The sequence below is a fragment of the Stenella coeruleoalba genome (genome assembly GCF_951394435.1).
Source record: "Stenella coeruleoalba genome assembly, contig: scaffold_216, whole genome shotgun sequence".
Taxonomy (NCBI): domain Eukaryota; kingdom Metazoa; phylum Chordata; class Mammalia; order Artiodactyla; family Delphinidae; genus Stenella; species Stenella coeruleoalba.
In genome coordinates this window covers 440,083-463,618 of record NW_027645919.1, presented here as the reverse complement: position 1 = coordinate 463,618, position 23,536 = coordinate 440,083, and the positions used below count along the sequence as shown (strand labels likewise).

Below are 23,536 nucleotides of genomic sequence, written 5' to 3'. Positions count from 1 at the left end.
TACAGTGTCCCTGAGCTCCTTTCTTCAACTCGCTTTCTTGTGACCTGGCCGCAACACCGCAGGATGTCTTCAGGCCCTAATCTGGTTCTGGCACGGCACGCTGAGCCTTTGGTTAATTCCTTTTCCTGGTGGGAAATGAGAGTTATATTTGCCCATCCAGACACCTCCAGCTAGTCTTTCATTGGTTCTCGCTATTCCTGTTCATCTTCCACAGAAATTGCAAACTGGGCCAAACAGGAAGTTAAAGGGACTGACTCTCCAAGTGGGGAGAGTGTTAGTAAAGCGTCTGGAATGTTGCACCCGAGTACCAGGGTACGAAAACTGAGACATATTTGAACACGTCTCCCGATCACATGGTTGATAATACTCTAGGTTCCACATGCATGTTTTAGATGAAGGAAGAATACCTTAAACCTGGGTAGTTGAAACCCGTGGAATGGGTACCATGCAATATGACTTCAAAGGGTCTTCATTTGCTCACGAACCTCTCCAATCCTATCACTGCTGCGTTTATGCCCCTGTACACATGCTTGATTCTCTTTCGGAGACATAGCAATCCATAGGTTTTAAGATACTTACTAGTCAGGTGCATTCTTAGGCGTTTAATATGGGGTTTTGTGTCCATTTCGTTGAGCAAGGAGTAGCTCTTGTCTATTCCATATTTGGCTTACGGAACTTTATCTGTACTCATTTCAATCTCTGGTTTTATGCAGCACCCCAACTCAACTTTCCCCTTAAGCAAGCATAAGTTGGTTTTCTAAATTTGAGACCCTGTTCTGTGTTGGAATGCAGTTCCTGTGTAGCCAAGTTTACATTCCGTGTATTAGTGATATCTTATGATGTTTCTTTTTCTGTGTGACTTATTTCAGTTAGAATCATCGTACCTGAATCCACTCATTATGCTGCTACGGGCCTGATGACATAGATTTCATTGCTGAGTGATACTGCATTGTACGTAAGTACCACAAGTTCTTTATCCATTTTTCACTTTCTGTGATATTGAACTTGTACGGTAAACGAGGTTCTTGTAAACGGAGGCGTCCCAAACTTTGGGGTGGCTGTGTCTTTTTGATTTTAATTTCCCTAAGCTATAGGACCATAAGCGCAAGTGCCCTAGGCTCTGTTGCTTTGTTTTTTAGATGTTTCAGGAAACAGCATACACTTCTCCTGAGGGTCTGTTGGCAATTTACATCCCGCCCATCAGCATAACAAGGCTCCCAGTTCTCCATGGCCTGTCCTGCCTTTCTGGATTTTACACTTTTTTCAGATTGCCCGTTTGACCGGGGGGAAGTGAGACTTCATTGTAGTGCAGATTTCCTTTGCAAGTTTGCTTGGTTGGCCAAAAAGGGCATATGCGTTTTTTCCTGAATATATTCAGGAAAAAACGCATATGCCCTTTTTGGCCAAGTGCATCATTGTGGACGTTCTGCCTCTTTTCCTATGCTTTCGATGCAATTCCAGTCTACCTCCTGAAATCGGTTTCCTGCAATTCTGCCCCGCTTTCAAGTCCTCTTGGCAGCCTTACTTCAGTCTATTTTTGGACGATAGCTGTCATTTATAACTCTGCAGGTTTGTGAATTACAGTGCCCCTGAGCTCCTTTCTTCAACTCGCTTTCTTGTGACCTGGCCGCAACACCGCAGGATGTCTTCAGGCCCTAATCTGGTTCTGGCACGGCACGCTGAGCCTTTGGTTAATTCCTCTTCCTGGTGGGAAATGAGAGTTAAATTTGCCCGTCCAGACATCTCCAGCTAGCCTCTCATTGGTTCTCGCTATTCCTGTTCATCTTCCGCAGAAATTGGAAACTGGGCCAAACAGGAGGTTAAAGGCGCTGACTCTCCAAGTGGGGAGAGTGTTAGTAAAGCGTCTGGAATGTTGCACCCGAGTACCAGGGTACGAAAACTGAGACATATTTGAACAGGTCTCCCGATCACATGGTTGATCATACTCTAGGTTCCACATGCAAGTTTTAGCTGAAGGAAGAATACCTAAAACCTGGGTAGTTAAAACCCGTGGAATGTGTACCATGCAATATGATTTCAAAGGGTCTTCATTTACTCACCGAACCTCTCCAATCCTATCACTGCTGCGTTTATGCACCTGCACACATGCTTGATTCTCTTTCGGAGACATAGCAATCCATAGGTTTTAAGATACTTACTAGTCAGGTACATTCTTAGGCGTTTAATATGCGGTGTTGAGTCCATTTCGTTGAGCAAGGAGTAGCTCTTGTCTATTCCATATTTGGCTTAAGGAACTTTATCTGTGCTCATTTCAATCTCTGGTTTTATGCAGCACCCCAACTCACCTTTCCCCTTAAGCAAGCAGAAGTTCGTTTTCTAAATTTGAGACCCTGTTCTGTTCTGTAATTCAGTTCCTGTGTAGCCAAGTTTCCATTCCGTGTATTACTGATATCTTATGATGTTTCTTTTTCTGTGTGACTTATTTCAGTTAGAATCATCATACCTGAATCCACTCATTGTGCTGCTAAGGGCCTGATGACATAGATTTCATTGCTGAGTGATATTGCTTTGTAAGTGAATACCACAACTTCTTTATCCATTTTTCACTTTCTGCGATGTTGAACTTGTACTGTAAACGAGGTTCTTGTAAACAGAGCCATTCCAAACATTGGGGTGGCTGTGTCTTTTTGATTTTAATTTCCCTAAGCTATAGGACCATAAGTGGAAGTGCCCTAGGCTCTGTTGCTTTGTTTTTTAGATGTTTCAGGAAACACCATACACTTCCCCCGAGTGGTTGTTGGCAATTTACATCCCGCCCATCAGCATAACAAGGCTCCCAGTTCTCCATGGCCTGTCCTGCCTTTCTGGATTTTACACTTTTATCAGATGTCCCTTTTGACCGGGGGGAAGTGAGACTTCATTATAGTGCAGATTTCTTTGCAAACTTGCTTGGTTGGCCAAAAAGGGCGTATGCGTTTTTTCCTGAATATATTCAGGAAAAAACGCATACGCCCTTTTTGGCCAAGTGCATCATTGTGGACGTTCTGCCTCTTCCTATGCTTTCAATGCAATTCCAGTCTACCTCCTGAAATCGGTTTCCTGCAATTCTGCCCCGCTTTCAAGTCCTGTTGGCAGCCTTACTTCAGTATATTTTTGGACGATAGCTGTCATTTATAACTCTGCAGGTTTGTGAATTACAGTGCCCCTGAGCTCCTTTCTTCAACTCGCTTTCTTGTGAGCTGGCCGCAACACCGCAGGATGGCTTCAGGCCCTAATCTGGTTCCGGCACGGCACGCTGAGCCTTTGGTTAATTCCTCTTCCCGGTGGGAAATGAGAGTTAAATTTGCCCGTCCAGACACCTCCAGCTAGTCTCTCATTGGTTCTCGCTATTCCTGTTCATCTTCCGCAGAAATTGCAAACTGGGCCAAACAGGAGGTTAAAGGGACTGACTCTCCAAGTCGGGAGAGTGTTAGTAAAGCGTCTGGAATATTGCACCCGAGTACCAGGGTACGAAAACTGAGACATATTTGAACATGTCTCCCGATCACATGGTTGATCATACTCTAGGTTCCACATGCATGTTTTAGCTGAAGGAAGAATACCTTAAACCTGGGTAGTTGAAACCCGTGGAATGGGTACCATGCAATATGACTTCAAAGGGTCTTCATTTGCTCACCGAACCTCTCCAATCCTATCACTGCTGCGTTTATGCCCCTGTACACATGCTTGATTCTCTTTCGGAGACATAGCAATCCATAGGTTTTAATATACTTACTAGTCAGGTACATTCTTAGGCGTTTAATATGCGGTGTTGAGTCCATTTCGTTGAGCAAGGAGTAGCTCTTGTCTATTCCATATTTGGCTTAAGGAACTTTATCTGTGCTCATTTCAATCTCTGGTTTTATGCAGCACCCCAACTCACCTTTCCCCTTAAGCAAGCATAAGTTGGTTTTCTAAATTTGAGAACCTGTTCTGTTTTGGAATGCAGTTCCTGTGTAGCCAAGTTTACATTCCGTGTATTAGTGATATCTTATGATGTTTCTTTTTCTGTGTGACTTATTTCAGTTAGAATCATCGTACCTGAATCCACTCATTGTGCTGCTAAGGGCCTGATGACATAGATTTCATTGCTGAGTGATATTGCTTTGTAAGTGAATACCACAACTTCTTTATCCATTTTTCACTTTCTGCGATGTTGAACTTGTACTGTAAACGAGGTTCTTGTAAACAGAGCCGTTCCAAACTTTGGGGTGGCTGTGTCTTTTTGATTTTAATTTCCCTAAGCTATAGGACCATAAGTGGAAGTGCCCTAGGCTCTGTTGCTTTGTTTTTTAGATGTTTCAGGAAACACCATACACTTCTCCTGAGTGTCTGTTGGCAATTTACATCCCGCCCATCAGCATAACAAGGCTCCCAGTTCTCAATGGCCTGTTGCCTTTCTGGATTTTACACTTTTTTCAGATGGCCTTTTGACCGGGGGGAAGTGAGACTTCATTGTAGTGCAGATTTCCTTTGGAAGCTTGCTTGGTTGGCCAAAAAGGGCGTATGCGTTTTTTCCTGAATATATTCAGGAAAAAACGCATATGCCCTTTTTGGCCAAGTGCATCATTGTGGACGTTCTGCCTCTTTTCCTATGCTTTCAATGCAATTCCAGTCTACCTCCTGAAATCGGTTTCCTGCAATTCTGCCCCGCATTCAAGTCCTCTTGGCAGCCTTACTTCAGTCTATTTTTGGACGATAGCTGTCATTTATAACTCTGCAGGTTTGTGAATTACAGTGCCCCTGAGCTCCTTTCTTCAACTCGCTTTCTTTTGAGCTGGCCGCAACACTGCAGTATGGCTTCAGGCCCTAATCTGGTTCCGGCACGGCACGCTGAGCCTTTGGTTATTTCCTCTTCCCGGTGGGAAATGAGAGTTATATTTGCCCGTCCAGACACCTCCAGCTAGTCTCTCATTGGTTCTCCCTATTCCTGTTCATCTTCCGCAGAAATTGCAAACTGGGCCAAACAGGAGGTTAAAGCTGCTGACTCTCCAAGTGGGGAGAGTGTTAGTAAAGCATGTGGAATGTTGCACCCGAGTGCCAGGGGAGGAAAACTGAGATATATTTGAACACGTCTCCCGTTCACACGGTTGATCATACTCTGGGTTCCACATGCATGTTTTAGCTGAAGGAAGAATACCTTAAACCTGGAGAGTTGAGACCCGTGGAATGGGTACCATGCAATATGACTTCAAAGGGTCTTCATTTGCTCACCGAACCTCTCCAATCCTATCACTGCTGCGTTTATGCCCCTGCACACACGCTTGATTCTCTTTTGGAGACATAGCAATCCATAGGTTTTAAGATACTTACTAGTCAGGTACATTCTTAGGCGTTTAATATGGGGTGTTGAGTCCATTTCGTTGAGCAAGGAGTAGCTCTTGTCTATTCCATATTTGGCTTAAGGAACTTTATCTGTGCTCATTTCAATCTCTGGTTTTATGCAGCACCCCAACTCACCTTTCCCCTTAAGCAAGCATAAGTTGGTTTTCTAAATTTGAGACCCTGTTCTGTTCTGTAATTCAGTTCCTGTGTAGCCAAGTTTACATTCCGTGTATTACTGATATCTTATGATGTTTCTTTTTCTGTGTGACTTATTTCAGTTAGAATCATCATACCTGAATCCACTCATTGTGCTGCTACGGGCCTGATGACATAGATTTCATTGCTGAGTGATACTGCTTTGTAAGTGAATACCACAAATTCTTTATCCATTTTTCACTTTCTGCGATGTTGAACTTGTACTGTAAATGAGGTTCTTGTAAACAGAGCCGTTCCATACTTTGGGGTGGCTGTGTCTTTTTGATTTTAATTTCCCTAAGCTATAGGACCATAAGTGGAAGTGCCCTAGGCTCTGTTGCTTTGTTTTTTAGATGTTTCAGGAAACACCATACACTTCTCCCGAGTGTCTGTTGGCAATTTACATCCCGCCCATCAGCATAACAAGGCTCCCAGTTCTCCATGGCCTGTCCTGCCTTTCTGGATTTTACACTTTTTTCAGATGGCCCTTTTGACCGGGGGGAAGTGAGACTTCATTGTAGTGCAGATTTCCTTTGCAAGTTTGCTTGGTTGGCCAAAAAGGGCGTATGCGTTTTTTCCTGAATATATTCAGGAAAAAACGCATACGCCCTTTTTGGCCAAGTGCATCATTGTGGACGTTCTGCCTCTTTTCCTATGCTTTCAATGCAATTCCAGTCTACCTCCTGAAATCGGTTTCCTGCAATTCTGCCCCGCTTTCAAGTCCTCTTGGCAGCCTTACTTCAGTCTATTTTTGGACGATAGCTGTCATTTATAACTCTGCAGGTTTGTGAATTACAGTGCCCCTGAGCTCCTTTCTTCAACTCGCTTTCTTGTGACCTGGCCGCAACACCGCAGGATGGCTTCAGGCCCTAATCTGGTTCCGGCCCGGCATTCTGAGCCTTTGGTTAATTCCTCTTCCTGGTGGGAAATGAGAGTTAAATTTGCCCGTCCAGACATCTCCAGCTAGCCTCTCATTGGTTCTCGGTATTCCTGTTCATCTTCCGCAGAAATTGCAAACTGGGCCAAACAGGAGGTTAAAGGGACTGACTCTCCAAGTCGGGAGAGTGTTAGTAAAGCGTCTGGAATGTTGCACCCGAGTACCAGGGTACGAAAACTGAGACATATTTGAACACGTCTCCCGTTCACATGGTTGATCATACTCTGGGTTCCACATGCATGTTTTAGCTGAAGGAAGAATACCTTAAACCTGGAGAGTTGAGACCCGTGGAATGGGTACCATGCAATATGACTTCAAAGGGTCTTCATTTGCTCACCGAACCTCTCCAATCCTATCACTGCTGCGTTTATGCCCCTGTACACACGCTTGATTCTCTTTTGGAGACATAGCAATCCATAGGTTTTAAGATACTTACTAGTCAGGTACATTCTTAGGCGTTTAATATGGGGTTTTGAGTCCCTTTCGTTGAGCAAGGAGTAGCTCTTGTCTATTCCATATTTGGCTTAAGGAACTTTATCTGTGCTCATTTCAATCTCTGGTTTTATGCAGCACCCCAACTCACCTTTCCCCTTAAGCAAGCATAAGTTGGTTTTCTAAATTTGAGAACCTGTTCTGTTCTGTAATTCAGTTCCTGTGTAGCCAAGTTTACATTCCGTGTATTACTGATATCTTATGATGTTTCTTTTTCTGTGTGACTTATTTCAGTTAGAATCATCGTACCTGAATCTACTCATTATGCTGCTAAGGGCCTGATGACATAGATTTCATTGCTGAGTGATACTGCATTGTACGTAAGTACCACAAGTTCTTTATCCATTTTTCAATTTCTGTGATATTGAACTTGTACGGTAAACGAGGTTCTTGTAAACTGAGGCGTCCCAAACATTGGGGTGGCTGTGTCTTTTTGATTTTAATTTCCCTAAGCTATAGGACTATAAGTGGAAGTGCCCTAGGCTCTGTTGCTTTGTTTTTTAGATGTTTCAGGAAACACCATACACTTCTCCCCAGTGTCTGTTGGCAATTTACATCCCGCCCATCAGCATAACAAGGCTCCCAGTTCTCCATGGCCTGTCCTGGCTTTCTGGATTTTACACTTTTTTCAGATGGCCCTTTTGACTGGGGAGAAGTGAGACTTCATTGTAGTGCAGATTTCCTTTGCAAGCTTGCTTGGTTGGCCAAAAAGGGCGTATGCGTTTTTTCCTGAATATATTCAGGAAAAAACGCATACGCCCTTTTTGGCCAAGTGCATCATTGTGGACGTTCTGCCTCTTTTCCTATGCTTTCAATGCAATTCCAGTCTACCTCCTGAAATCGGTTTCCTGCAATTCTGCCCCGCTTTCAAGTCCTCTTGGCAGCCTTACTTCAGTATATTTTTGGACGATAGCTGTCATTTATAACTCTGCAGTTTTGTGAATTACAGTGCCCCTGAGCTCCTTTTTTCAACTCGCTTTCTTTTGAGCTGGCCGCAACACTGCAGGATGGCTTCAGGCCCTAATCTGGTTCTGGCACGGCACGCTGAGCCTTTGGTTATTTCCTCTTCCCGGTGGGAAATGAGAGTTATATTTGCCCGTCCAGACACCTCCAGCTAGTCTCTCATTGGTTCTCCCTATTCCTGTTCATCTTCCGCAGAAATTGCAAACTGGGCCAAACAGGAGGTTAAAGGTGCTGACTCTCCAAGTGGGGAGAGTGTTAGTAAAGCATGTGGAATGTTGCACCCGGGTGCCAGGGGAGGAAAACTGAGACATATTTGAACACATCTCCCGTTCACACGGTTGATCATACTCTGGGTTCCACATGCATGTTTTAGCTGAAGGAAGAATACCTTAAACCTGGAGAGTTGAGACCCGTGGAATGGGTACCATGCAATATGACTTCAAAGGGTCTTCATTTGCTCACCGAACCTCTCCAATCCTATCACTGCTGCGTTTATGCCCCTGCACACACGCTTGATTCTCTTTTGGAGACATAGCAATCCATAGGTTTTAAGATACTTACTAGTCAGGTACATTCTTAGGCGTTTAATATGGGGTGTTGAGTCCATTTCGTTGAGCAAGGAGTAGCTCTTGTCTATTCCATATTTGGCTTAAGGAACTTTATCTGTGCTCATTTCAATCTCTGGTTTTATGCAGCACCCCAACTCACCTTTCCCCTTAAGCAAGCACAAGTTGGTTTTCTAAATTTGAGACCCTGTTCTGTTCTGTAATTCAGTTCCTGTGTAGCCAAGTTTACATTCCGTGTATTACTGATATCTTATGATGTTTCTTTTTTTGTGTGACTTATTTCAGTTAGAATCATCATACCTGAATCCACTCATTGTGCTGCTAAGGGCCTGATGACATAGATTTCATTGCTGAGTGATACTGCATTGTACATAAGTACCTGAAGTTCTTTATCCATTTTTCACTTTCTGCGATGTTGAACTTGTACTGTAAACGAGGTTCTTGTAAACAGAGGCGTTCCATACTTTGGGATGGCTGTGTCTGTTTGATTTTAATTTCCCTAAGCTATAGGACCATAAGTGGAAGTGCCCTAGGCTCTGTTGCTTTGTTTTTTACATGTTTCAGGAAACACCATACACTTCTCCTGAGTGTCTGTTGGCAATTTACATCCCGCCCATCAGCATAACAAGGCTCCCAGTTCTCCATGGCCTGTCCTGCCTTTCTGGATTTTACACTTTTTTCAGATGGCCCTTTTGACCAGGGGGAAGTGAGACTTCATTGTAGTGCAGATTTCCTTTGCAAGCTTGCTTTGTTGGCCAAAAAGTGCGTATGCGTTTTTTCCTGAATATATTCAGAAAAAAACGCATACGCCCTTTTTGGCCAAGTGCATCATTGTGGACGTTCTGCCTCTTTTCCTATGCTTTCAATGCAATTCCAGTCTACCTCCTGAAATCGCTTTCCTGCAATTCTGCCCCGCTTTCAAGTCCTCTTGGCAACCTTACTTCAGTATATTTTTGGACGATAGCTGTCATTTATAACTCTGCAGGTTTGTGCATTACAGTGCCCCTGAGCTCCTTTCTTCAACTCGCTTTCTTGTGAGCTGGCCGCAACACCGCAGGATGGCTTCAGGCCCTAATCTGGTTAAGGCACAGCACGCTGATCCTTTCGTTAATTCCTCTTCCTGGTCGGAAATGAGAGTTAAATTTGCCCGTCCAGACACCTCCAGCTAGTCTCTCATTGGTTCTCCCTATTCCTGTTCATCTTCCGCAGAAATTGCAAACTGGGCCAAACAGGAGGTTAAAGGGACTGACTCTCCAAGTGGGGAGAGTGTTAGTAAAGCGTCTGGAATGTTGCACCCGAGTACCAGGGTACGAAAACTGAGACATATTTGAACACGTCTCCCGATCACATGGTTGATCATACTCTAGGTTCCACATGCATGTTTTAGCTGAAGGAAGAATACCTTAAACCTGGGTAGTTGAAACCCGTGGAATGGGTACCATGCAATATGACTTCAAAGGGTCTTCATTTGCTCACCGAACCTCTCCAATCCTATCACTGCTGCGTTTATGCCCCTGTACACATGCTTGATTCTCTTTCAGAGACATAGCAATCCATAGGTTTTAAGATACTTACTAGTCAGGTACATTCTTAGGCGTTTAATATGCGGTGTTGAGTCCATTTCGTTGAGCAAGGAGTAGCTCTTGTCTATTCCATATTTGGCTTATGGAACTTTATCTGTGCTCATTTCAATCTCTGGTTTTATGCAGCACCCCAACTCACCTTTACCCTTAAGCAAGCATAAGTTGGTTTTCTAAATTTGAGACCCTGTTCTGTTCTGTAATTCAGTTCCTGTGTAGCCAAGTTTACATTCCTTGTATTACTGATATCTTATGATGTTTCTTTTTCTGTGTGATTTATTTCAGTTAGAATCATCATACCTGAATCCACTCATTGTGCTGCTAAGGGCCTGATGACATAGATTTCATTGCTGTGTGATATTGCTTTGTAAGTAAATACCACAACTTCTTTATCCATTTTTCACTTTCTGCGATGTTGAACTTGTACTGTAAATGAGGTTCTTGTAAACAGAGCCGTTCCATACTTTGGGGTGGCTGTGTCTTTTTGATTTTAATTTCCCTAAGCTATAGGACCATAAGTGGAAGTGCCCTAGGCTCTGTTGCTTTGTTTTTTAGATGTTTCAGGAAACACCATACACTTCTCCTGAGTGTCTGTTGGCAATTTACATCCCGCCCGTCAGCATAACAAGGCTCCCAGTTCTCCATGGCCTGTCCTGCCTTTCTGGATTTTACACTTTTCTCAGATGGCCCTTTTAACCAGTGGGAAGTGAGACTTCATTGTAGTGCAGATTTCCTTTGCAAGCTTGCTTGGTTGTACAAAAAGTGCATATGCGTTTTTTCCTGAATATATTCAGGAAAAAACACATACGCCCTTTTTGGCCAAGTGCATCATTGTCGACGTTCTGCCTCATTTCCTATGCTTTAAATGCAATTCCAGTCTACCTCCTGAAATCGGTTTCCTGCAATTCTGCCTTTCTTTCAATGCCTCTTCATAGCCTTTCCTCAATATCCTTTTTGAAAATTGTTGGCCTTTATAACTCTGCACGTTTTTGAATTGCAGTGGCCCTGAGCTCCATTTTTCAGCTCTTATTTTTGTGATCTTGCCTCATAACCGCAGGATTCCTTCAGGCCCTATTGTTCTTGTGGGACACCTTGCTGTGCCTTTGGTTAATTCTTCTTACTGATGTGAAATTAGAGTGACATGTGCCCATTGAAACCACTACATTAGTTTCTCACTGGTTCCCCCTAACCCATTCATCCTCCGCACTATCTGCAGACTGTGCGATACTGGGACTTAAAGGCATTGACTCTCCATGTGAGGTTGTTGTTAGTAAAGCGGCTGGAATGTCGATCCGGAGCCCCAGGAGAGGAACAATGAGGTGTGTTTTAGAAACCTTTCCTGATCATATGGTATACCAGTCGCTGGGTTTCCCAAGCATGGTTTAGCTGTAGGAAGATTCCCTTCAACCTGGAGTGTTGGGACCCTTGGAATGAGTAGCATGAAGTATTGCATTAAACTTTTGGCAGTTGCTCACCAAAGCTCACCAATCCTCTCAGCCCCAAGTGTCCAGCCTTATGTCTTATCCAGCTGTGGGTTTATATGTGGTCAATCCAGGTTGCATCACAGCCCCTGAGCGAATTTTGTAAGAATTTTTCTCTCTTTCATTGTTTCTGCGTTTTGTTTTTAAAATTTATTTCTATAATGGGGTTTAGCTCATCTTCACTGCTGTGTTTGTGCCGCTCTGCACACACTTGATTCCCTTATGGAGATATATCAATACATGGGTTTTAAGATTCTTATTACTCAGATATATTTCTCTGCGGTGTATAGGGTGTGTTGAGGCCAGTTCATTGAGCAAGGTGTAGATCTTGTCTAATACCTATTTGGTTTATTGAACGGTATCTGTGCTAATTTCAAACTCTGGTTTTATGCATCACCCCACCTCTCCTTTCCCCTTAAGCTGACATAAGTGTGTTTTCTAAGTGTGAGACACTGTTCTGTTCTGTAATTCATTTCTTGTGCAGCCATATTTACCCTCCCTCTATAGGTGATATCTTATGATATGTTTCTTTTTCTGTTTGACTTATTTCAAGTAGTATTATCGGACCTAAATCCACTCTTTATCCTTCTACTAGCCTTATTACATTGATTTCATGGTGAAGAGATATTCCATTGTACATAAGTACCACATCTTCTTTATCCATTGTTCTCTTTCCTGGGATATTTAAGGTGTACTGAAGTTGAGGTTCTTGTAAACAGAGTAGCCCTAAACTGTGGTGTGCTTGTGTCTTGTTGATTTTTAGACTTCCCTAGATATACTCCCATGATTGGAAGTGTCCTATGCTCTGTAGCTCTGTTTTTTAGATGATTTAGGAACCACCATACACTCCTCCAGAGTGGCTCTCGGCAGTTCACACACTGCCCATCAGCGTATAAAGGCTCCCTGTTCTCCATGGCCTGTCCTGCATTTCTGGTTTTTACAATTTTTTAGGATGGCCCTTTTGACCGGTGGGAAGTGAGACTTCTTTGTTGTGCACATTTGCATTGCTTGCTTGGTTCCTTGCCCATAAGGTGCATATGCGTTTTTTCCTGGATATAATCAGGAAAAAACGCATACGCCCTTTTGGGCCAACTGCATCATTGTCGAAATTCTGCCGCTTTTCATGTGCGTTAAAGACGAGTCCAATCTATCTCTTGAAATCTGTTTCTTGCAATTCTGTCTTGCATTCAGATCCTCTTCTTTGCCTTACCTCAACATAATTTTGGAGGTTAGTTTTCATTTATAACTCTGCAGGTTTGTGAATTGCAGTGACCCTGAGCTCCATTTTTTAAGTTGCTCTTTTGTGAGCTGGCCTCAAACCCGCAGGATTGCTTCAGGCCCTATTTTGGCTCCAGCGAGGTGGGCTGAGCCTTTTTTTAATTCTTATTCTTAATGGGAAATTAGAGTGATATGTGCCCGTCCAAACCCCTACAACTATTCTCTCATTGGTTCCCCCTCTTCCTGTTCATCCTCCTCACAATTTGCAAAATGTGTGAAACAGAAGTTGAAATGTGCTGATTCTCCAAGTGGGGAGATTCTAAGTAGCGTGGCTGGAATGGTGAACAGGAGCACCAGGAGAGGATAAATGAGCTGCATTTTAGACACATCTCCCGATCACATGGTGTACAGTCCTCTGGGTTTTCCATGCATGTTTTAGCTGTAGGAAGATCCCTTGAACCTGCAGATTTGGGACCCATTGAATGGGCACCAGGTAGTATTACTTTAAAGGGTGTGCATTTCCTCACCCAAGCTCACATTTCTCTTAGCGCGAACAGTTTCCAGCCTTATGTCTCATCCTGCTGTGGGTCTAGACGTGTTCAATCCATGTTGCATCACCGTCCCTGAGGAAAAGTTGTAAGAGGTTTTCTCTGTCTCTCTGTCGTTTATTTTTTTCAATTTATTACTATATTGGTTACAGCTGATTTTCAAAGCTCTGTTTCTTGCTGCTGTACATCCACTTGATTCACGTACAGAGAGACATCAGTAAATTCTTTTTCAGATTCTTACCAGTCGTATATATTCTTTTCCGGTGACTTGAGTGTGCTGAGTGTAGTTCTTTTAGCTACCGTGTAGGCCTTGTTGATTATCAGTTTGGTATTTGGAATGGTATCTTTGCTAATTTCAACCTCCTGGATGATGCCTCACCCCTCCCCACCTTTCCCGTTTAGCAGCCTTATGCGTGTTTTCTACATATTTGACTATGTTTTTGTTTTGTAATTTATTTCATGTGTAGCTATTTTGGATTCCACCTTTAAGTGATATCTTATGATATGTGTCTTTTTCTTTTTGAATTCTGTCACTTAGAATGATCATACGTAACTCCTCCAGAGTTGTTACAACTGGCCATATTTCATTGATTTCCAGGCTGAGTAATATTCCACTCTACATAAGTACCTCATCTCTATCCATTTTTTCCCTCCAGAGACATTTAAGTTATATCCTAGTCGAGGATCTTTTAAACAGAGAGGGGGTAAACATTGGGGTGCCTGTGTCCTCTCGATTTTTGTTTTTCCCAAGATATACGCCCATGAGTGCAAGTGCCCTATGCTCTGTAGCTCATTTTTTAGATGCTTTAGTAAACACAATATACTTCTCCAGAATGGCCGTTGGCAATATACATTTCCACTATAAGTCTCACAGGGCTCCCTCTTCTCATTGCCCTGTCCTGCATTTCTGTTGTTTACGCTTTATGAGGATGGCTCTTGTGACTGATGCGAAGTGATATCTTTTGTAGTATTGATTTCCAGTGCCCACCTGTTTGGTTGGCTAAAAAAGTGTATGCCCTTTTCTTGAATATATACAGAAAAAAACGCATACACCCTTTTTGGCCAACTGCAATGTTGGCAATGTTCAGCTCCTTTTCTTGTGCTTAATGGCGAGTCCTTTCTACCTCCTCAAATCCCTTTCCTGCCATTCTCCCTTGCTTACAAGTCCTTTTCTCTGACTTTCCTCAAGACATTTTTCAGTGATGGATATTTTCAACTCTGCAGTTTCGTGAATTTTACTGCCCCTGAGTTCCATTGTTCAACTTGTGTTTATGGGAACTGGCCACAAAGCAGCAGGATTTCCTCAAGCCCTATACTGTTTCCATGGGCAACCCTAGCCTTTGGTCAATTCGTCTTCCTGATTGGAAATTAGAGTGACATGTGCCTGTCTGAACACCTAGGACTTGTCTCTCATTGTTCCTCATCCTTCTGCTTCATCCTCTGGACAAATTCCAAACTGTACGCAACAGGATGTTGACAGTGCTGACATCTCCAAGTGGGGAGACTGTTAGTAAAGACGCTGGAGGGGTGAACCCGAGCACCAGGAGATGAGGAGATGAGATGCCTTTTCCAAACTCTTCCCGATCAGACGGTATACTATCCTCTGGGTGTGACAGACATGTTTTAGCAGTAGGAAGAGTCCCATTCATGTAAGGAGAACACCAGGGCTTTTTCAAAATCAGTGTCTCCCCGAAACCCAAACTGGGGAATTTTTTAAGCTACGGCTACACATATGTTCATTAAGGGCCTTGGGAAGTAGGCAGAGTCCAAACTTTAGATGATTGAAGTCTTCAGGGTCAGAAGCACTCACCACCAGCTTCCCTTAGGCTACACTTTAACTGTCATTGATAGATGATGTCAATAAAAATATCTATTCTTTTTCAGATTATTTCCCCTTATAGGTTATTGCAAAATGTTGAGTGTAGTTCCCTGTGCTATACAGTAGTTCCTTGTTGATGATCTATTTTATACATAGCAGTGTGTATGTGTTAATCCCAAACTGTTAATTTATCCCTCCTCCCACCTTTCCCCTTTGGTAATAATAAATTATAAGATTTTATACTTCTCAGAAATGGGGGAGCTGAAAGAGAGGTATCATTTTCAATGGAAAAGCATTTAAAACAAGATTGAAGGTTTAACCAAGATTATTAGATGTACATCCTTGGAAAGAAATCACTTCGTTTCTCTAATATTGACCTGACAAATAAGACAAACCCTTTCACTGAACTTGCTTATAATAAAGTGATGGAAATATCAAATGGAAGTGTTAGAAACATCTTATTTTACCCGAGCCTTATACACTGTTCTATGTTAACTACAGTTTGGCTCACACATCTGTTCATTGAGGTTACAATAGTCTCAATTTCTGTTACTGATCCTCCAGAGTGGACCCCAACAAGTGTTCCCCTGCCCAGTGTCATTGGGGCCAACAGATCGAGACTGAGTTTGGTTCACAAGCAAAGGAAACTTTATATTTTGATCAGAGAATGGAGAGGTGAGAGCATGCACTACCCCGTGGGCTGTGGGCTGGGCTGCTGTGTAGAGATCCTGTCAGAGTCATTGGGAGGGAGGGGACAGAGCTTTCAAGGGCTGGGTTGGCTGCAGCTCAGGCTCTATATCGTGGAGTCTGCACTGGGCCCCAGGAGCTGAGGTGTCGACCCAGCCATTCTGCACTAGGAAATCTGGTCTGAAGTGGCGGGTGTGGAGCCTCTGCATGCGAGACCCTAGGAGTACGTGAAATTAGACAAAGCACAAAGGATAAAAACGTTAGACTTGACTTTATTGCACAGATTCTATTTTTATCTCCCAGGGATTTTTAATGGGCTTTGCTGGGGACAAACCCCTCCTCTGCCTTTTGTCCCGTTCCTCATTCTTGGAGTTCTGAGGGTGCAGACCCTTCTTCTGTAACTGCTGAGTGCTGAGTTGGGAGCCCTCATACCCAGGGGCGAGGGTCAGAACTTCTCCCCAGCAGCCTCCAGGTGACGTTGATTTTCCCCAGGCCCCCTGCCTCCTTGCTCGTCCACCTGAACACCAGCATTGGAAGTGTTATAGATTCTAATGACCTTTAAGGGTCCAGGAAAGAGATGTGCAGAGACGTTGTGGGGGCCGGTTTCACCCCGCCCCACATTTGTTCGGCCACCTTAGGCTGACCGTTTCTGCCAGCCTAGATGCTCTGACCAGTAGTCTGTGCTTTCTTCAATTAGGCCCCTGAATTAACGTACAAACAGCACCAGGTGTCAGAGCCCTGCCCGCTCAACTCCCAGACAGTCCAGGGTCAGTGGTGATCAAGGACCATGATAGCCACTGAGTCAACAGCCTTTTGAAGTAAACAGGAGTCCAGCCGGTCTTATTGGCCACCATCATCACGGTGTCTGTAGGCTTTTCTATAGTGACAGTGTGATATACGGTTCCCCCGCCAAGATTATTAGCTCCCCTCTGGGTGCAGTAAGTCCTGCAAGCAGTAGTCTACTGTTTTGGGACACACTCTTGTTGTTTTATGAGAAAAACTCCAGGTCAAGTGATGTTCACACGAGTCGTCATGGTGCCCTGTTGCCCCCGGTTATCTCTCTGGATGTTGGAGTTGGAAGGCCTCCTCACTCGAGGTCGGTGTGCCAACGGAACGAACCCTGCAACTTCAGGGCATGGTTGGTGGTTAGGATCACCACGTGGGGTCCTTTTCCCTTAGGAGGGAGGTGGCCTTTTGGGCTGCTGATTTCCAGGTTTTTAGATACCGCCAGTATCTTGGCCAGATGTGGCAGTGGGTCAAGCCCCTTGGTGACCATAGTTTATCCTACCTGGATGGCATTCTTGCATTGTTCCATTTCAAGTGGTCCCAGTTTTTGCACTAATTCTCCAATGGCGATTCACCTTTCACCGGGAATGTAAAGGTCAAAGGGTTTAGCTAAATTAGGGAGTTCCAGGGCAAGGGTCTGAATTGACTGCTCTTTCCATTCTTGAAAGGCCACTTCTGGATTCTATTCAAAAGGATCATCATCTTTTCCTTTCAGTGTTTCATATAGAGGCCCAGCTAGTAGACTGTAGTTAGGGATCCAGAAGCAGCAAACCCTGGCCTCCCCAGGAACCCCTAAGCTGTCTTCTAGTTTTAGAAAGGGGTAAGGCTGAAAATGGTTTCTTCCCTTTCCTGGGATGGGCTTCTCTGACCTTCTGTGAGAATGAAGCCCAGGCAGGTCACCGCAGTCTGTGATATTTGAGCTTCTTTTTGGACGACTTCTATCCTTTATTGGCTTGGTAGTTCAGAGGCCTCCTTAGTAGGGCTGGCGATCAGAATGTCATCTGCGTATTGAAGGAGGGTTTCCTTTTCCAGAGGTAGAACTTTTAGGTCTTTACCTAAGCTTTCCCCAAAGACGGTGTGGGAATTTTTGCACCCTTGGGGCAAGACGGCCCGGAAGTATTGTTTTAGTTGTATGTTGAGTCCTGCCACTCACAAGCCAAAATTTCTTGTGACTCTGGGACTAATGGAATACAAAAGAAGGCATCATTGAAGACTAATACAGAATACCATGTCCTGGTGGTTGGTAGAATGACCAGCAGGGTGTAGGAATTAGGAGCAGCTGGAGGTATATCCTCGGTGGCTTCACTGACTGTCCTGACATTCTTTACCAGGTCCCCAGCAGCCCATGGGGCTCTCGTGGTCAGACCAATCCCCGGATACAGAGCTACCCTTGCAGGTACCGTGGCAGGGCTGGGCACACAGGAACCATGCACATAGCCCTCATTACAGAGCACCCCCAGCTCACCTGTCACTCAGAGCTGACACAGAGCACCTCAGAGCAGGACTTGAACTAACAAACAGCAGCTGCGACAGGTCTGTGACCCTGGTCATCACTCTGTACGGCCTCCCTCCACCTGGTCTTCCAGAGACTTCCACTGCACCCGGGGCACCAGGCCTCTGTCTCCAACCACCACCCACCCCTCCTCTCCCTGACTCCTGGGTTCCTCTCATTAGGAGAGTGTTTTCTTGAAGTTGTCTCCCACTCATGGGCCAGATAAAATGATTAGAAAACAAGCCAAAGCTGCAGCCCCTTGTCTATCTTGACTCTCAGGAGCCCACACCTGTTCCTTGGACCTGGCCGGTTCAGCAAGTTCCATTTTCTGCAACTGTGAGCCCCTGAGGGGTGATGATTGGCTGACCTGGGCAGCCTTACCGTGCCGGCCAGCCCTCCCCAGGTGTGCCTGGGTTGAGATCAATATAAATACCACTCCAGGCAGCAAGAGCCCCTGCAGCCGTGCCTGACGCCATTTTCTCTGCCCTGTCAGCAGTCTCGGGGCTGGGCTGGTGGGAGGGAGTGAGAGGCCACAGCTTTGTGGGTGGCCCAGTGTGAGTGGGGCTCTGTTGGACTTTCTGCAGCAGTTGCCAGGCTGCCACCTGCTAAGGAAGAGGATGTGTCACCCATACCTGCTGCTGGAATTTCTCCCTGGGCAGAGGTGAGGAAGGAAAAAAGCAGTGGGGGCAGGGACAGGACGGGTATCTCAGGCAGGGAAATGGAAATCTTCCAGAAGAGCACCCAGGGCCAGTACCATCCTGGCTGGCCTGCAGGCACCAAGTCGGCTGGCATGCTGTCACTCGTGTGGCTCCATGGCCCTTCCTCTAGGCTTTCAAGTCCTTGTACATATTCAGGTGTTTTACCTGGGAAGGTTGGGAACAGTTCAGCAGCAGCTGGCCTGGGGCTCATCTCACGTTTACTCACAGATGCCTCGGCACGGTCCCCCAGGCTTGTAATGAGGACACTCCTTGCGGGGGGGCTGCTGGCTGCATGCGAGATGATTCCCCACCTCTGACCAACTTCAGAATTGTCTACCACTGAAGCAAGTGCCCTGATAGGGTTTTCATCTGTATAACTGGTGGGTTCTGTTTTGTTTTTTCTTTTTTGTTTCAAGGTAGGTTTTATTCCTCTTTTTTGTACTTATGGATGTAAGCATGGAAATAATTCATTCATATAAATACATGTATGTGAAGGGAATAACTTTTTTCCGTTTTTTAAAAAATTTTATTTTATTTTATTTTATTTATTTTTATACAGCAGGTTCTTATTGGTTATCTATTTTATACATATAAATGTATACATGTCAATCCCAATCTCCCAACTCCTCCCACCGCCACCCCCCCCATGGTTTTCCCCTCTTTGTGTCCATACATTTGTTCTCTACATCTGTGTCTCTATTTCTGCCCTTCAAACTGGTTCATCTGTACCATTTTTCTAGGTTCCACATATATGCGTTAATATACAATATTTGTTTTTCTCTCTCTGACTTACTCCACTCTGTATGACAGTCTCTAGATCCATCGACGTCTCTACAAATGACACAATTTCATTCCTTTTTATGGCTAATAGTCCATTTTATATATGTACCACATCTTTATCCATTCGTCTGTCTGTGGGCATTTAGGTTGCTTCCATTACCTGGCTATTGTAAATAGTGCTGCAATGAACATTGTGGTGAATGTGTCTTTTTGATTTATGGTTTTCTCTGGGTATATGCCCAGTAGTGGGTTGCTGGATCATATGGTAATTCTATTTTTAGTTTTTTAAGGAACCTCCATACTGTTCTCCATAGTGACTATCAATTTACATTCCCACCAATCGTGGAAGAGGGTTCCTTTTCTCCACACCCTCTCCAGCATTTGTTGTTTGTAGATTTTCTGATGATGCCCATTCTAACAGGTGTGAGGTGATACCTCATTGTAGTTTTGATTTGCATTTCTCTAATAATTAGTGATGTAGAGCAGCTTTTCATGTGCTCCTTGGCCATCTCTACATCTTTTTGGAAGAAATGTCTATTTAGATCTTCTGCCCATTTTTGTATTGGGTTGTTTGTTTTTTTAATATTGAGCTGCATCAGCTGTTTATATATATTGGAGATTAATCCTTTGTCCATTGATTCAGTTGCAAATATATTCTCCCATTCTGAGGGTTGTCTTTTTGTGTTTGTAGTTTCCATTGCTTTGCAAAAGCTTTTACGTTTCATTAGGTCCCATTTGTTTAGTTTTCTTTTTTATGTCATTACTCTAGGAGGTGGATCAAAAAAGATCTTGCTGTGATTTATGTTAGAGTATTCTTCCTATGTTTTCCTCTAAGAGTTTTATACTGTCCGGTCTTACATTAAGGTCTCTAATCCATTTTGAATTTATTTTTGTGTATGGTGTTAGGGGGTGTTCTAATTTCATTCTTTTACATGTAGCTGTCCATTTTTCCCAGCACCACTGATTGAAGACACTGTCTTTTCTCCATTGTATAGTCTTGCCTACTTTGTCATAGATTAGTTGACCATAGGTGTGTAGGTTTATCTCTGGGCTTCTTTCTTTTTTATTTTCCTTTTACACCTTTATTGGAGTATAATTGCTTTACAATGGAGTGTTAGTTTCTGCTGTATAACAAAGTGAGTCAATTATACATATACATATATCACCATATCCCCTCCCTCTTACATCTCCCTCCCACCCTCCACATCCCACCCCTTTAGGTGGTCGCAAAGCACCGAGCTGATCTCCCTGTGCTATGTGGCTGCTTCCCAGTAGCTATCGATGTTACATTTGGTAATGTATATATGTCCATGGCACTCTCTCACTTCGTCCCAGCTTACCCTTCCCCCTCCCCGTGTCCTCAAGTCCTTTCTCTATGTCTGTGTCCTTAATCCTGTCCTGCCCCTAGGTTCTTCATAAACTTTTTTCTTTAGATTCCATATATCTCTGTTAGTACACGGTATTTATTTTTCTCTTTCTGACTTACTTCACTGTGTAGGACAGACTCTAAGTCCATCCCCCTCACTACAAATAACTCAGTTTTGTTTCTTTTTATGGCTGAGTAATATTCCATTTATATATGTGCCAGATATTCTTTATCCATTTATCTGTCGATGGACACTTAGGTTGCTTCCATGTCCTGGCTATTGTAAGTAGAACTGCAATGAACATTGTTGTATATAACTCTTTTTGAATTATGGTTTTCTCAGGGCAGATGCCCAGTAGTTGGATTGCTGGGTCGTATGGTACTTCTATTTTTAGTTTTTTCAGGAACCTCTATACTGTTATCCCTAGTGGGTATAGCAATTTACATTCCCAGCAACAGTGCAAGAACGTTCCCTTTTCTCCAGTAAATGCCTCTCCAGCATTTATTGTTTGTAGATTTTTTGATGATTGCCATTCTGACTGCTGGGAGTTGATACCTCACTGTAGTTTTGATTTGCATTTCTCTAATGATTAGTGATGTTCAGCATCCTTTCATGTGTTTATTGGCAATCTGTATATCTCCTTTGGAGAAATGTCTATTTAGGTCTTCTGCCCATTTTTGGATTGTGTTGTTTGTTTTTGTGATATTGAGCTACACGAGCTGCTTGTAAATTTTGGAGATTAATCTTTTGTCATTTGCTTCATTTGAAAACATTTTCTCCCATTCTGAGGGTTGTATTTTCGTCTTGTTTATGTTTTCCTTTGCTGTGCAAAAGCTTTGAAGTTTCATTAGGTCCCATTTGTTTATTTTTGTTTTTATTTCCACTTCTCTAGGAGGTGGGTCAAAAAGGATCTTGCTGTGATTTATGTCATAGAGTGTTCTGCCTATGTTTTCCTCTAATAATTTTATAGTGTCTGGTCTAACATTTAGATCTCTAATTCATTTTGAGTTTATTTTTGTGTATGGTGTTATGGAGTGTTCTAATTTCATTCTTTCACGTGTAGTTGTCCAGTTTTCCCAGCACCACTTACTGAAGAGACTGTCTTTTCTTCATTGTATATCTTTGCCTCCTTTGTCATAGATGAGTTAGCCATAGGTACGTAGGTTTATCTCTGGGCTTTCTATCTTGTTCAATTGATCTATATTTCTGTTTTTGTGCCAGTACCATATAGTCTTGATTAATGTAGCTTTGTAGTATAGTCTGAAGTTAGGAAGTCTGATTCCTCCAGCTCTTTTAATTTCCCTCAAGACTGCTTTGGCTATTCGGGGTCTTTTGTGTCTCCATACAAATTTTAAGATTTTTTTGTTCTAGTTCTGTAGAAAATGCCAGTGGTATTTGATAGGGATTGCATTGAATCTGTAGCTTGCTTTGGGTACTATAGTCATTTTCACAATATTGATTCTTCTAATCCAAGAACATGGTTTATACCTCCATATGTTTATATCATCTTTGATTTCTTTCAGCAGTGTCTTATAGTTTTCTGAGTACAGGTCTTTTACCTCCTTATGTAGGGTCATTCCTCCGTATTTTATTCTTTTTGTTGCAATGGTGAATGAGATTGTTTCCTTAATTTCTCTTTCTGATCTTTCATTGTTAGTGTATAGGAATGCAAGAGATTTCTGTGCATTAATTTTGTATCCTGCAACTTTACCAAATTCATTGATTAGCTCTGGTAGTTTTCTGGTGGCATCTTTAGGATTCACTATGTGTAGTATCGTGTCATTTGCAAACAGTGACAATTTTACTTCTTCTTTTCCAATTTGTATTCCTTTTATTTCTTTTTCTTCTCTGATTACTGTGTCTAGGACTTCCAAAAACTATGTTGAGTAATAGTGGTGAGAGTGGACATCCTTGTCTTGTTCCTGATCTTAGAGGAAATGCTTTTAGTTTTTCACTATTGAGAATGATGTTTGCTGTGGGTTTGTCATATACTGCCTTTATTATGTTGAGGTAGATTCCCTCTATGCCCACTTTTTGGAGACTTTTAATCATAAATTGGTGTTGAATTTTGTCAAAAGCTTTTCCTGCATCTATTGGGATGATCATATTTTTATTCTACAATTTGTTAATATGGTGTATCACATTGATTGATTTGTGTATATTGAAGAATTCTTGCATCCCTGGGATAAACCCCACCTGATCATGGTGCATGATCCTTTTAATGTGTTGTTTAATTCTGTTTCCTAGTATTTTGTTGAGGATTTTTACATCTATATTAATCAGTGATATTGGTCTTTAATTTTCTTTTTCTGTAGTATCTTTGTCTGGTTTTGGTATCAGGGTGATTGTGGCCTCATATAATGAGTTTGGGAGTGTTCCTTCCCCTGAAAAGTTCTGAAGAGTTTGAGAAGATTGGGTGTTAGCTCTTGTCTAAATGTTTGATAGAATTCACTTCTGATGCCATCTCGTTCTGGACTTTTGTTTGTTGGAAGATTTTTAATCACACTTTCAATTTCATTACTTGTGATTGGTCTGTTCATATTTTCTATTTCTTCCCGGTTCAGTCTTGGAAGGTTATACCTTTCTAAGAATTTGTCCATTT

At 43.0% G+C, this 23,536-nt stretch overlaps 1 long non-coding RNA gene across 2 annotated transcripts in view; it reads left to right on the top strand.

Annotated features, from left to right (window-relative positions):
* Positions 1-23,536, top strand: part of LOC307181481 — a 422,264-nt gene that overhangs the window by 3,846 nt on the left and 394,882 nt on the right. The window contains exon 3 of one of the 2 annotated variants that reach the window (XR_013826872.1): positions 4,031-4,074. The exons of the other annotated variant lie outside the window; for it this stretch is intronic. This is a non-coding gene — a long non-coding RNA (uncharacterized lncRNA). Of the gene's footprint in view, positions 1-4,030; positions 4,075-23,536 lie in introns of those variants that run through there. 2 annotated transcript variants of the gene reach the window in all.